Source organism: Schistocerca americana, chromosome 10 (assembly GCF_021461395.2).
Source record: "Schistocerca americana isolate TAMUIC-IGC-003095 chromosome 10, iqSchAmer2.1, whole genome shotgun sequence".
Taxonomy (NCBI): domain Eukaryota; kingdom Metazoa; phylum Arthropoda; class Insecta; order Orthoptera; family Acrididae; genus Schistocerca; species Schistocerca americana.
The window spans coordinates 91,872,223-91,885,271 of NC_060128.1; the positions used below are offsets into that span (position 1 = coordinate 91,872,223).

The window sequence follows — 13,049 nt, forward strand, 5'->3', positions numbered from 1 at the left end:
CGTCTTTTAAGGCGAACGTTCTCGTCCAGCAGTAGCCAACACAAAAAATGATCATTCGAATCACTCATGATCGCTTCTCAACAACTGCAACTGCTGACCTATAGCGTGTAACTACGTCCAGTGAGGAAACTCATGAATGACGACAGTACACTGGGTTGACGCTCGGTGTAATCTCTTCCATTGTCTATGTGAGGGCAGCTGGCAGCCAGTGTCCCACGTGCGTCAGCTGCGCGCCATTGCCGAATGGCTCGGATCCAGTGTAGTAATGCACTGTGTAGGCATTGAAGTCGGACGTCGCTGGAGCGCGTTTATCGCTCTTCACCAGACAGGTTCGGATGGGACGACTTCCGGATGCAATGTAGGTGCCGCCTAAGACAAGTCGTTGTGATAGTAACAAGAAAAGTCACTACATCGCAGAGCGATCAAAAGTTCGAATAGAGCCCGAGATTTCCGAAACTGTGACGTCAACTGCTCGAACAGCATCTATTAATAGCCCTACTAATAAGATGCAAACAATCACAGAGATCGAGTACCAAAAACATAGTTATACAATTTCGCCGTCTTTGAGTATCGCGTAGCTATGTAGGTTGTAATCTTTGAAAAGCATCTTGGGGTGTGTGTGTTTTGTTTTTTGAATGTTTAGCGGAAGGGATTTTATACGAAGTAAGTGTTTGCTCCGATTATTTTTAAATCACTTCTACACTGTGATATCAGCATTAAACAAGAACGCTTATGTTACGGAAACGATCTGCGGATAGCGCATGAGTCTCAGTATATCATGGCATGGCTTATGTCATTATGTGTATACGACTAAACAGAAGTGAAGTGTTCATGAATGCATGTTATGCGTTGTAGTTTCAACCAGTTTCGACGACTAGTGATATTTGTAGTTGATGTTTTCTGTATGATTGCATTAGATCGCTTAATAGTGGATACTGATATGTCTTCTCATACACTACCCATTACTAGTTTTCAACTGAAGACCGGGAATGTGAAACGCTGGAAGTGTCAAAATTGGATATTTTAGTTTTTCACGAATAAACTGCTTGATTGTACCATGACTAAAACCTTGGGATACGTTGAAGGGCCCAGAGAAGCCTCCTTGTACTTAAAAGTACCTCCATTAGAGTTAGCCATGTGCAAATTCATTTGTTCCTGACATGAACGCTAAATGTGGCGAGCGTCTGTTATCGCGGTGGTAAACATGCTGTAACCTGTTGCTCGCCCCCTTACGTAGAGGCAACAAGGAATAGTAATTTTTACATCATTTCAGTTATCTTAGACGTGAATGTTTTGTGCCCTGCTTTATGATGGAAAGGCGAGAGGGGGGAACACACAGAAAAATACTCAGCTAAGAACGCAAGAGAAGCCGTATACAGCAAACAAGTGGGCGGTTATTGCTCTGAAAGAAACGGCACAATGTAAGATAAAATCGTTTGATTATTTATTGGGTATTGTGTAGTAGAATGAGGTAAAAACAAATATGTGATTTTGGGGTTCAAACTGCACGATTTTCTCACCTTAGGATATAATCCTCACCATTCACTGACCAACATATTAAGTGCTGGAAAAAAAAGCATCTATTAGCCGTGGTCGATTTTTTTAAGTGTAACTCGGGGACTTTTCTTTCTTATTGTGTAAGTGATGTCAGTACTATATATTTTGTTATTGCTTCCATGGAAGTGAGGCACGACACGTCTTTACCCAAATATCAGTTTATAGATATATTTAATTTCCAAACTTATCACACTTTTTTTGTCAGGCATTACAGAATGTGTAAGACTGTTATAATCGTATGTAACATGTATCTCTTGTGGCTTCTTTGTGTTTTTTGACATTTTGGACTTAAGCGTTTCTTATTTCCAGTGTACAGTTTTTGTATTTGAGTAAACTGGAACTGTGTTTCTTTTTATATATTGTCCATACATGTATATCTTACACACTGTACCAAAGATATTTGCCACCTATGTAAGCCTGATTTACCATTGAGGTATCATTAGGCTGAGCAAATTGTAGCTCCACTTCTTCTTCCTCGAAGTGTACCTCTAATACACTGTTGTTCCAGTAGCTATACTAGATTAGATTATATTAGGTTAATACTTGTTCGATAGATCGTGAATATGACACTTCGTAATGATGTGGAACGTGTCAGGTTAATAAAAGATGTCTGTACAAGATATTACATTAAACAAAATATTGCATGACACTAATGTTTAAGTTTGGGTTTTTTTTTTTTTTTTTTTTTTTTTTTTTTTTTTTCCCCTTAATTTATATCTAAAAATTCAGCCAATGAGTAGGAGTTGTCATCTAGAAATTCTTTTAATATATTTTTAAATGTTAGTTGGCTATCTGTCAGGCTTTGGATGCTGTTTGGTAGGTGACCAAAGACTTTTGTGGCAGCATAATTTACCCCTTTCTGTGCCAAAGTCAGATTTAACCCTGCATAGTGAAGATCATCCTTTCTCCTGGTGTTATAGCTATGCACACTGCTATTACTTTTGAACTGGGCTGGATTATTAACAACAAATTTCACAAGTGAATATATATAGGCCTACTGTGAGGATCCCTAGATCCTTAAATAGATGTCTGCAGGATGACCGTGGGTGGGCTCCAGCAATTATTCTGATTACACGTTTTTGAGCAATGAATACTTTTCTACTCAACGATGAATTACCCCAGAATATGATGCCATACGAAAGCAGTGAATGAAAGTAGGCATAGTAAGCTAATTTACTGAGATTCTTATCACCAAAATTTGCAATAACGCTGATAGCATACGCAGCTTAACTCAGACGTTTCAGCAGACCATCAATGTGTTGCTTCCAGTTTAACCTCTCATCAATGGACACACCTAAAAATTTTGAAAATTCTACCTTAGCTACAGACTTCTGTTCAAAGTCTATATTTATTACTGGAGTTGTGCCATTTACTGTACGGAACTGTATATACTGTGTTTTATCAAAATTTAAAGAGAGTCCGTTTGCTGAGAACCACTGAATAATTTTGTGAAAAACATCATTTACAATTACATCCTTAGTTCTTGGTTTTTGGATGTTATTACTATACTTGTATCATCAGCAAAAAGAACTAACTTTGCATCTTCATCAATGTGGAATGGTAAGTCATTAATGTATAACAAGAACAGTAAAGGACCTAAGACCGAACCCTGTGGGACCCCGTACTTGATAGCCCCCCAGTTTGAGGAATCAGCTGATGTTTTAACATTACATGAACCACTTATTTCAACTTTCTGCATTCTTCCAGTTAAGTGTGAATTAAACCATTTGTGCACTGCCCCCCCCCTCAAACCATAATGACTTGGCTGATGGGTAACCTAGTATTTCAGTAAGATCTACAGGTATTTGCAGTAAATAAAGATCATCCATGTGTCCTTAAGATAAAAACATAAATAACACTGTTGTATGTAGAATGATTGACATATAATAAATCTGGAAACTCCAGAAATCATTTTCTGCATGTTGCCTGTGCCATCTTACATTTAGCACTGTATCATATCATGGTTGGGCTAGTGTGAGGTGTTATAGCCTCCCCCCCCCCCCCCCCCCCCCCGAAATATTGGTTACAGTGACAGATATGTAGTGTAGAACTATGTCTAGGTTAGGTTGGAAGATGGTGATGCGAGTTGGCAAAGCTCAATTAACGTCAGTGCCTAATAAAGGTTGTGGTTACAGATTGACCTATAGCACACCTAAATGTTAAATTTGCACCCTATTTACCATACTTTGCCATGTTTACTGCACCTTTTGTTACAAAAACTAAAAGTGTAAGGTAAATTCAGAAAACTAGCAAAATTTTATGCATATTGTTTACACATGTTGTGCATGACCTACAAAAAATGGAAAATGCCCCACTACATAACTTTTACCCATTGCTGAGTAAATTTATCATTTTCCCAACATTATATGCTGTTTTATTGCAAGTATCCTGGGGGTCTAATGAATTGTTGGTGAAACTGCCATAGAGCAGCATCTTGAGGATTGTATAAAATCTTGATGACAGTGTTATTTAAAATTTAACTTCAGTGTACCGACAAACTACATGCTGTAAAACCTTCATCTGGATGTTTTCCATGATCAGTCCAAAAGGAAATTCAGTTAAACATTGTGCAGTAGTGCATTTACTACCCACTGCTCTTAGGTTTGATGAATTTACTGGTTTCATTTAAAATATTCAACTGTTTACTGTTTCCCAGGTTAGTCTCGGAATTGAAATTCTGTGACAATTAGACACATGTTACATTTGTATTGTGATGAAGTAGGTTCGTGGGAATTAGTTCGCAATTTCTTTTTCACAATTTTAATATCTCTTTGCATGTATACCTTCACTGTGCCAGTCTTGAGTTTCTTCTTATTTGTATTTATACTGACATCATAGTTGTTGTGTTCATCAATGCAGTAGATGACTGCATTGTGGTAATCCTTCAGTGCCATTGCAGTGTCGTTAATTTTTGCCCAAAGTCAGGCATTGTAAGAGTATGTGGGTCAGCTGAACCCACCATTGTCAGTTGGTGGGTTTGTCAAGTAGCATGATGATTATGTGGCTTATGATGTCATAAATTAGAAAACCGAAACTGGGCAGAACACTGACAGTATTTTCTCTGGGTCTATATGTTGTGCTGTCACTCTGTTCCATAGTGTAGCCTGAGGTCTAATCAAGGTTGGAAGGCGGTAGTTTGGTTGAGAGTTAGCGTAGCCAATGAATTCACAGAACGTCATAGATGCAGTGACATACTGATCTGCAGCATAGTCAGAGGCCTAGGTTACAGTTAGGTTGTGAGGTGACAAAGCAGTATCAAATACTTCAGTTAATCTGGATATGTAAAGTGTAAAGACACCTACTTACTTTCTACCACCACACACAAGCAGATCCCTGGCTCTTCATGTTTCCACATATATCTTTCTCTGATCCTACTCGTGATGTCTTTTGCACTATAGTATCATTTTACCACTGCGCTCTACCACCTATCCCTTAGCAGATGCAGCATAGGAAAAATGATTGTTGATTTGCTTTCATATATGGCTAACTTTCTGATATCCTGTAATGTTTTGTACAAGAGATATGTCGTACGATTTAAGCCTCAATGTGTTCTTGATTCATCTTAGAAGTTTTGCAGAATCATTAATTGAACCTGGCAATATTAGGACCAAGAGGCTCCCTCTTCCATCTAACCAAACAATCTACATATTTTGCAGTACATTCAGTACAATAAAGGTAAGTGACATTCAGTATACAACATGAGTACACTAAGGTGACAAAAGTTGTGGGGTACCTCGTAATATCATGTTGGATCTCCTTTTGCCTGACATAGTGCAGCAATTTGACGTGGCATGAACTCAAGTCGCTGGAAATCCTGTGTAGAGATATTGAGCTGTGCTGCTGTATAGCCATCTGTAATTTCAAAAGTGTTGCTGGTACAGGATTTTGCTCAGGAACTAGTGAGTTCTCGATTATGTCCTATCAATGTTGGGCAGTTTGAGTGGCCAAATCATTTTCTTGACCTCTCAATAACATTCCTTAAACCTATTGGTATCAGTTGTGGCCCGTGACTTGGCGCATTGCCATCCATAAAAATTCAGTTGTTGTTCGGGGACATGAAGTCCAAGAATGGCTGAAAATGATCTCCAAGTAGCTGAACATAACCATTTCCTGTGAATCATTAGTTCAGTTGGACCAGAGGACTCCGTCCATTCCTTGTAAACACAACCCACAACAATATGAAGCCACCAACAGCTTGCACAGTGCCTTGTTGACAACTTGAGTCAATGGCTTTGTGGGGTCTGCACCACGCCTGAACACTACCATCAGCCACAGTTTTCCAGTCGCCTAGCATCCAACCGATACGGTCACGAGCTGAGGAGAGGGGCTGCAAGCAATGTCATGCAGTTAGCAAAGGCGATCACGTTGGTCGTTACTCCTGTAGCCCATTAACGTCATGTTGCACCGCACTGTCCTAACAGATATATTATTCGTACATTCCACATTGATGTCTGCAGTTTTTCATGCATTGTTGCTTTCTCTGTTAGCGATGACAACTCTAAGCAAACACACCTGCCCTTTGTCATAAAATGAATCCCGTCGTCTACTGCGTTATCCATGGTGAGAGGTGAGGTGGTATGTCTGAAATGCCCAATATGCTAAAAGAACTCAATACCCAAGAATACAATGAACACAACATCCATCAAGGATGGATGAGTGTTGACACTGTACATCCAGGGCACCAAATCGTGCAGGGTAGCAAAATGATTAACCTCATCACTGATGCCTCCAGCATTTCAACTAGTGGTCCAGAAAATGAAGATGAAAATATGCTGGCTGCTTTGGAGGCATTTACATGTTTAGGTACTGCTTCGCGATGGTCAGAAGCTCGAGATGAAAACAATCCGTATTAGATATCTGTCCAACAAAAAGGGTGCGACTCAGCAGCTGGTAAGCAGTAGGCTTGCTTACACAGATCAATACATTTTTTTTTTGTTTACTAAGCTGTACTAAATACGTTCGTAGTGTACTTGCCTTTGTAATAATCTCATAAGGGGGGAAAAATGGATCACACCAGGGTGCATGCATAGGTGGTTCATTAAGCTTTACAGATGGCACAACTAACAAATTGTGTGCTTGACTGTGTGCCCACTGCCTCTATGTGAGCATAAGGAAGTAGCGATGAGTGAGACATTTATGTTTCAAGAGGACATTGTATGTAAGGCTGTGACAGAGAGGGTAAAAGAGGCATTCATGTTTGGCCATGGCCATACAGTGTGTGAAGCTGCCGGATTTGTTGGTGTTTCGCAGCAGATGGTTCAATGCATTAACAAGCAGTGGTGTAACACGTGGTCACAAAACAGGACATCAGAATTAGCATTGGAAAAAGATCCTCACACTAAAATTATTATTTTTTTCCATTTATAATTTTCAGCTATTACTTCACTTATACTCATATTAAACCAGAATAATGCTCAGTGTCTTATTTATTAATATTTCTATAAAAGGCCTGAAAAGAAAAGGCAAAGTAATATTTGAGGCTGAGGATTGTGCTTACAGTGTTCAGGAGCACTCTTCAAATAACTTTCCAAGAAAGGATTGAAATTTGTATTTCATTAGTTTCATTTTGATCTTCGAGTAGCTGCATATGAACTTTGTGTTCCCAGTGCAGATGATATCAGAGGGGTTGGTGACAAGGCTAGCTTTGGCCTGGTGGCCATACAGTGTGAATTTTTTGAGAGAATTCTGAGAACACAGTGTGAATATGGTGAAAATATGGAGGACCGAAAATGTACTGGCAATAACATTCATAGCGAAGCACTGATGTGATTGAAAACGGCACTGGATTGCAGTTTACATCTTATGGTTGAAAACAATCTGATCACACCAGAAAGTTCCACAGTAATAACTGAAGAACATATTTAAATTGGAAGTAAAATACAAGAGAAAGTAGTGTAAGTTTTATCAGTGTGTGTTCGACAATGAGTTGATTTGATCCAAAGAAGTAGACTTGCGGGAGGGGGGGGGGGGGAGGGTATGAAAAAGTGGAGGGTGACTCTTCGTGTAACATAAAAAATTAAATTAAAAAGAAAAAATGTTTCCACACAGTGGCTGGTCCCTGTGAATCTCTGATTACCATTCAGTAATCTTTCTGTTGCACGAACTGTTGGCTGGTTGCTACCCCAACATCAAATGGCTCGTCTCTCTCTTGACCTGTGCCAAAAATTTTATTTTTTCTAAATGCTTAGTCATCTGGAACTCCCATTTCTGTCACTTCAATTTCTGGCCAAGCCCCCACATACACAAAAAATTTGGATAACATTGCTGATGATGAGTAGATGCGGTCCCCTTGTCAGTATCAATACAGCCACTGTAATCTTTTCCTGCATTTGGAATGCAGGCTTCTTCAGTGTAGACTGGCAGTTCACAGAGGTATCATATTGCGCACACCCTAGTAATTCCCTTGTGAAGTTACTTTGATTGCCGTCCCATCTTGAAGATGCGCAATGTCTCTTGGTCTTGTTCTCCGCATGCAAATAAAACAATAATTCCACACAGTAGTTGTGCTGCCCACGTAATAAATTGTTTTATCATTTTTTCGTCCACAAGTATTATTCGTAGGTGAGAATGTGTTGAGATACAGATCACGCTTCTGGATTGATATGTAAAAGCACAGCTTACATATTTGTTTGTTATTACTATTCTAGTGGTGGTGCTCTATGATGGTATAATCAAACAGTACTGAATCTTTTCACCAGTTTATGCATGTCGTAATCTTCAGTCTGAAGATAGTTTTGATGCCACTCTCCCAGTCTACATTTTCAGTCTGCCAGCTGTGTTCAAGACCCTTTACTGTTTATTCCCCCCTCCCTTCCTCTCCTCCAGTACTTACATCCATTACCAAATTAATTACTCAGAAGAGTCTCATGCTGCTTTGTGTACTGAAGGTCGAGCTTTAATCATCTGCAACTCTGTATCAGGATTTGCTAACAATATTCATATGATGGATCCTTGTATACATCTGCAGCATCACACAACAGCTTTAGTGTGGTACTGACATTGTTTAGATAGTGTGGAAAAATGTTGGAATCCTCTTTGAAGCCTAGGTATATAACTCCCAAGATCAGCATAGGGGCTAACACTAAGCGAAACTACTGTTGCTGCCTGTGGCATAACATGACTACAATATATGAAATAAAACGAATGGAGACAGCAGCACAGAGAATTTTTTTATTCACTGATCATCAGAATCCATGCTCACATCAATAAGAGGGGTAGGATCAGATATAAACTCTTTGTCTTCCAGACATGATACTCAGTTCTAACACATTACTTTTACATACTGCCGTCAAAAATAGATTGCTAAGAAGCAGTAGTTCTTCTGACTAAGGTATTTTTGAAAGCAGTGTGTAAAAAGTGATGTGTTAGAATTGAATGTTATGTCTGAAAGACAAAAAACAAGTTTATATGTGATCGTTTATTGTTTGTTCCAATATCAGCTGCTCTCTTGTTGCTGTGAGCATGGTATTTAAGGATCAGTGACTGAAACATTATCTGTGCTGCTGTTTTAAATCTTAAAGCCATGTACTGATTTGAAAGTCGTCTCTCAGTGCCTGTTTCTCACAGTAGAGCCAACACACTGGAATCAATATTGCATTCACAGTGCCTACTTCAGTACTTTGGTGTGTTGCTTAGTAGCTAAGTTTGGCAACAGGCAGAAATGACCTTTACCGACTTCCACCTATTCATTCATCCCTTTTGCTGTCACTTACTTACAGAGAAAGTGGTGTATGATTTCATTAACAAACCTATGGCAAAACTGATAAATAAAATCATCTATATTGCATTTTCCATAACATTATCCATGTCTCTGGATGTGTGTATAGGTCACAAAATGATACTTGACAGTTTTAAGTCAAGTTAGTGTTTGTGGGTGAAGCTAACAATACCTCCAAAACCACCCACCCCCAATCACTGGTATTTGTATGGAGTGCTACCCTAGGTTCCCTTATTTTATGCTGTAGTAGTTGTGTCGGTGCAGTTGTTGTTGTGGAGATATGACTGTTTGAAGTGGTTGTATCATATTGTGCTAGTCACCAAGACGTCATCTATCTAATCACTGTATTTTTCAAGGGGGAAAATTGAGCTTATTCTATAATATTCTCAAGCCTTTATGAATATTCTTGAATTTTCAAGAATAAAATTTGGTAATGGCACATATCACATTCATCCTCAGCCTGACACGATCATCTTAACCAATGGGTTGTGCATTGTAGTAAAGACAGAGGAACAAATAAAAAATGTGCATCCACTTATGAAGGGAAACTACATGAACAAGGAGTGGTTGTGCGTGCAAACAATTTTAAGATCAAAAAATGATGTATTTCATCTATCAGTGAATACAGTGTGGTGCCTAGGAAGGCTACTTACTCAGTTTGCTAGACCAATATACAAACAAGTCGTATTAATTAGTTTTATTACATTAAGAAAATTACAATACTTAACTTTTGCAATTATACAGATTTGTCGCAAGTGAAGAGCGACATTTGAAATAATAACTCTTATTCAGTATAAGCAATTCCAAGTCTGTGACACTTGCAGAGTACAAGCGAAGTAACTAGAGTTGATGCTGCTTTTGAACTGGGCCGTCAGCAGTCAGTTGCGGTAATTATGTCTTCTTCACATAGGGGCCGATGCTGTCACGTTGTCATTCTGGTGCTGTCACGTTGTCGTTCTGGAGAGGGGTCGGTCAACGTGCTATTGGCTGACATCTTCTCACAGCCATCTCTTCTTTATTGTTCCCAACAGGTACACGGGCACTTGACTTTATGCCGTAACATTCCTGCCCCCCCAATGTGACGGACTGTCGTTATATAAGAAGCACGACAACGGGAGGGGAGGCAAGAGCGCGGACACTCTGAGGGACTGGAAGCTGTGGCTACAGGAGACGTCAGACTTCTGGTCGTACCCCACCATCTGGCCTTCGCTCTGCTAAAAACGTCCCCCAGAAAACGGCCAGAAGGGTATGTTTCCACCTCCTGAGGCGCATACCCAGATATAGAAGGCATCAGCTGCTGCGGCGTGGATGGATCCAGCTCCATCAGCAGGAGGAGAGGAGGTGAAGGCTCTGGCTCTGTCTCTGTGAGGTTGTCCCGTAGTGTTGTCATGACACCCTCTGGCAGCTGTTGTGGCCTCGCTATCCTGGGATCTGTGAATCTGGGGGAAGAGATACACAAGGATTGACTATGGCGAATTTGATTGTGATGACGGTGCTGCAATCCGCCGGGGTCTGAAATGAGATTCACGCATGCGCCATGCAGCGCGAAGCGATACTTGTGGCCTTCCTTCAGCTCCGGATGCTGAGGAGGGTGGAGCAGTGTCCGACGGCAGTGGCTGTGAAGCAATTCCACTGGCAGTGGTCCACCTTGTGGATGCGAATGATAGGAGGCAAGAAACAGTTGCAGTGCTTGATCCCTGGTGTGTGTGGTGCGAAGTTTGGCCATCTGCTACTTGAAGGTTCTGACAAAACGTTTCTCTTTGCTGATTGACTGTGGATGGAACGGTGCACTAGTTAGATGCTGTATGCCAGAATGTTTGAAATTCATTTGACTGAACTGAGAGACGTAGCCCGACACTATGACTTCGGGCAAACCTTCGAGGCAAAAAATAGAGGACAACGCCTGAACTGTGCTACGTGACGTCGTCAAGTTCATTGGCACAGCATAAGGAAACTTGCTATAAGAGTCTACCACAATCCACTACTGAGTGTTCCAAAAAGGTCCCACAAAGTCTATGTCCACACATTGCCGTGGTGATTGTGACTTAGGTCAAGCAGAGAATTTTTGTGGCAGAGCGGTCTGATTTTCCGCATGTGTATCACACTCTGATATCGTCTGTTCTGTTTGGGTGTCCATACCCTACCAAGTACAGTGTCGATGCGCTAATTGTTTTGTGTGAACAATCTCCCAGTGTCCTTGGTGAAGTAACTGCAACAATTCTCTTTCCAAAGCTTGGAGCATCGACACACGTGACTGTCCACTGTCATTTTGAACAAGAATCACACCATGCTATATAGCAAGGCTATGCTGATGTGCAAATATTGGCGCACTACATTCTTTATGCTATGTGAAGAACGGGGCCAACCAGTGCAAATGTAGGTTAGCAAAATGTTCAAATCTGAATCAGCATCTGTGGAATTTTCCTAAAGTTTAGAGGAAAGGATTGAAGCAATTCAGAATCCTGAGCATTGATGTGACAAGATGCAGCAGATGCGTCAAAGTCTGTATCAGGGCCAATTAGAAGATGTGAAAGTGCGTGTGCATTACCATGTTGAGCTGTCGGACAATACACAGTATTGAGACAACAACAAAGCCAACATTTGCAATTTTTGGGCAGTTCATACAGGAACTAGCTTCATCAGATGAAACAAGGACTGTAATGTCTTGTGATCCGTTACTAAGTAGAATTTTCTGCAATACGAATAGTGGTGGAATTTGGTGACACCATACCCAATAGCCAGTGCCTCTTTCTCTGCTTGTGGATAGTTACATAGAGCTGTGGACAACACTTTTGATGCAAAAGCAATAGGCCTGTCTTTATCACTAATTCTGTGCAAAGGTGCTTCAGTGATTCTGTAAGAGGCTTGCAACAAAACTGGATTGTCAGGATCAAAGTGAACCAAGCATCGATCACTGAGCAATGCATTTTTAAGTTTTTGAAAAGTTTTGTGGCACTCATCTGTCCAAACAAAGGGGACGTTCTTGCGATGCAATGGAGCTGCAATTTGTGCAACATTCTGTATGAACCGAATGTAATAGTTAATTTTTCCTAAGACTGACTGCAATTCTATGATATTGCAAGGAATTGGCAGGTCACATATCGCTAATAAATGTGACTGAAGAGGATGTACACCTTGACTGTTTGACATGACCAAGATACTGCAACTCAGGTTTAAAAAAATCACACTTGTCGAGTCTGCGCTTTAGTTCTGCTTCAGATAACACACGAAATAAAGCACGCAAATTTGCATTGTGTTCTTCAGGTGTATGACCTGCTATGACAATATCGTCCAAATAGTTTGAACAGTTTGGTATTTGAGCAATCAGCTGTTCCAAATACCACCAGAAAATGGTGGGTGCACAAGCACTGCCAAAAGGCAAACACAGATATTTAAACAAGCCCAAATGGGTGTTCACAACATACACAGTTTGAGATTCTTCATCTAGTGGTATTTGAAGATATGCATTGCAGAAATCAATTTTTGAAAAGTAGCAACCAGTGCTTAATCTGTCTATGAGATCCTCTGGGTGTGGCAAGGGGTAAGTATCAATCACACTTTGTGGATTGACTGTGGACTTCCAAGTCAACACAGAGGTGAATGACCTGAAGTTTTGGGGAGTAAAACCAGAAGACGTGCCCATTGACTAGCTTGTATGGGCAGCAATAGCCCCACTATCTTGCATTTAAAGATGTCCAGCAGCCACTTTGTTTTGTAATGCAATGGGAACAGTTCTGGCCCAGAAAAATTTCAGCTGAGCATTGTCTTTTATGGT

The 13,049-nt window shown here is 40.4% G+C and overlaps 1 protein-coding gene across 3 annotated transcripts in view; it reads left to right on the top strand.

Moving 5' to 3' along the window:
- Window positions 1–339: 339 nt before the first annotated feature.
- LOC124552572 (ubiquitin carboxyl-terminal hydrolase 29-like) overlaps window positions 340–13,049 on the top strand; it is a 389,169-nt gene continuing 376,459 nt past the window's right edge. For 2 of the 3 annotated variants that reach the window (XM_047126893.1, XM_047126895.1), the window contains exon 1: window positions 593–663. The gene's annotated coding sequence lies outside the window, so the exon portion shown is untranslated. Of the gene's footprint in view, window positions 359–592; window positions 664–13,049 lie in introns of those variants that run through there. The other variant, XM_047126894.1, reaches the window with a different exon arrangement.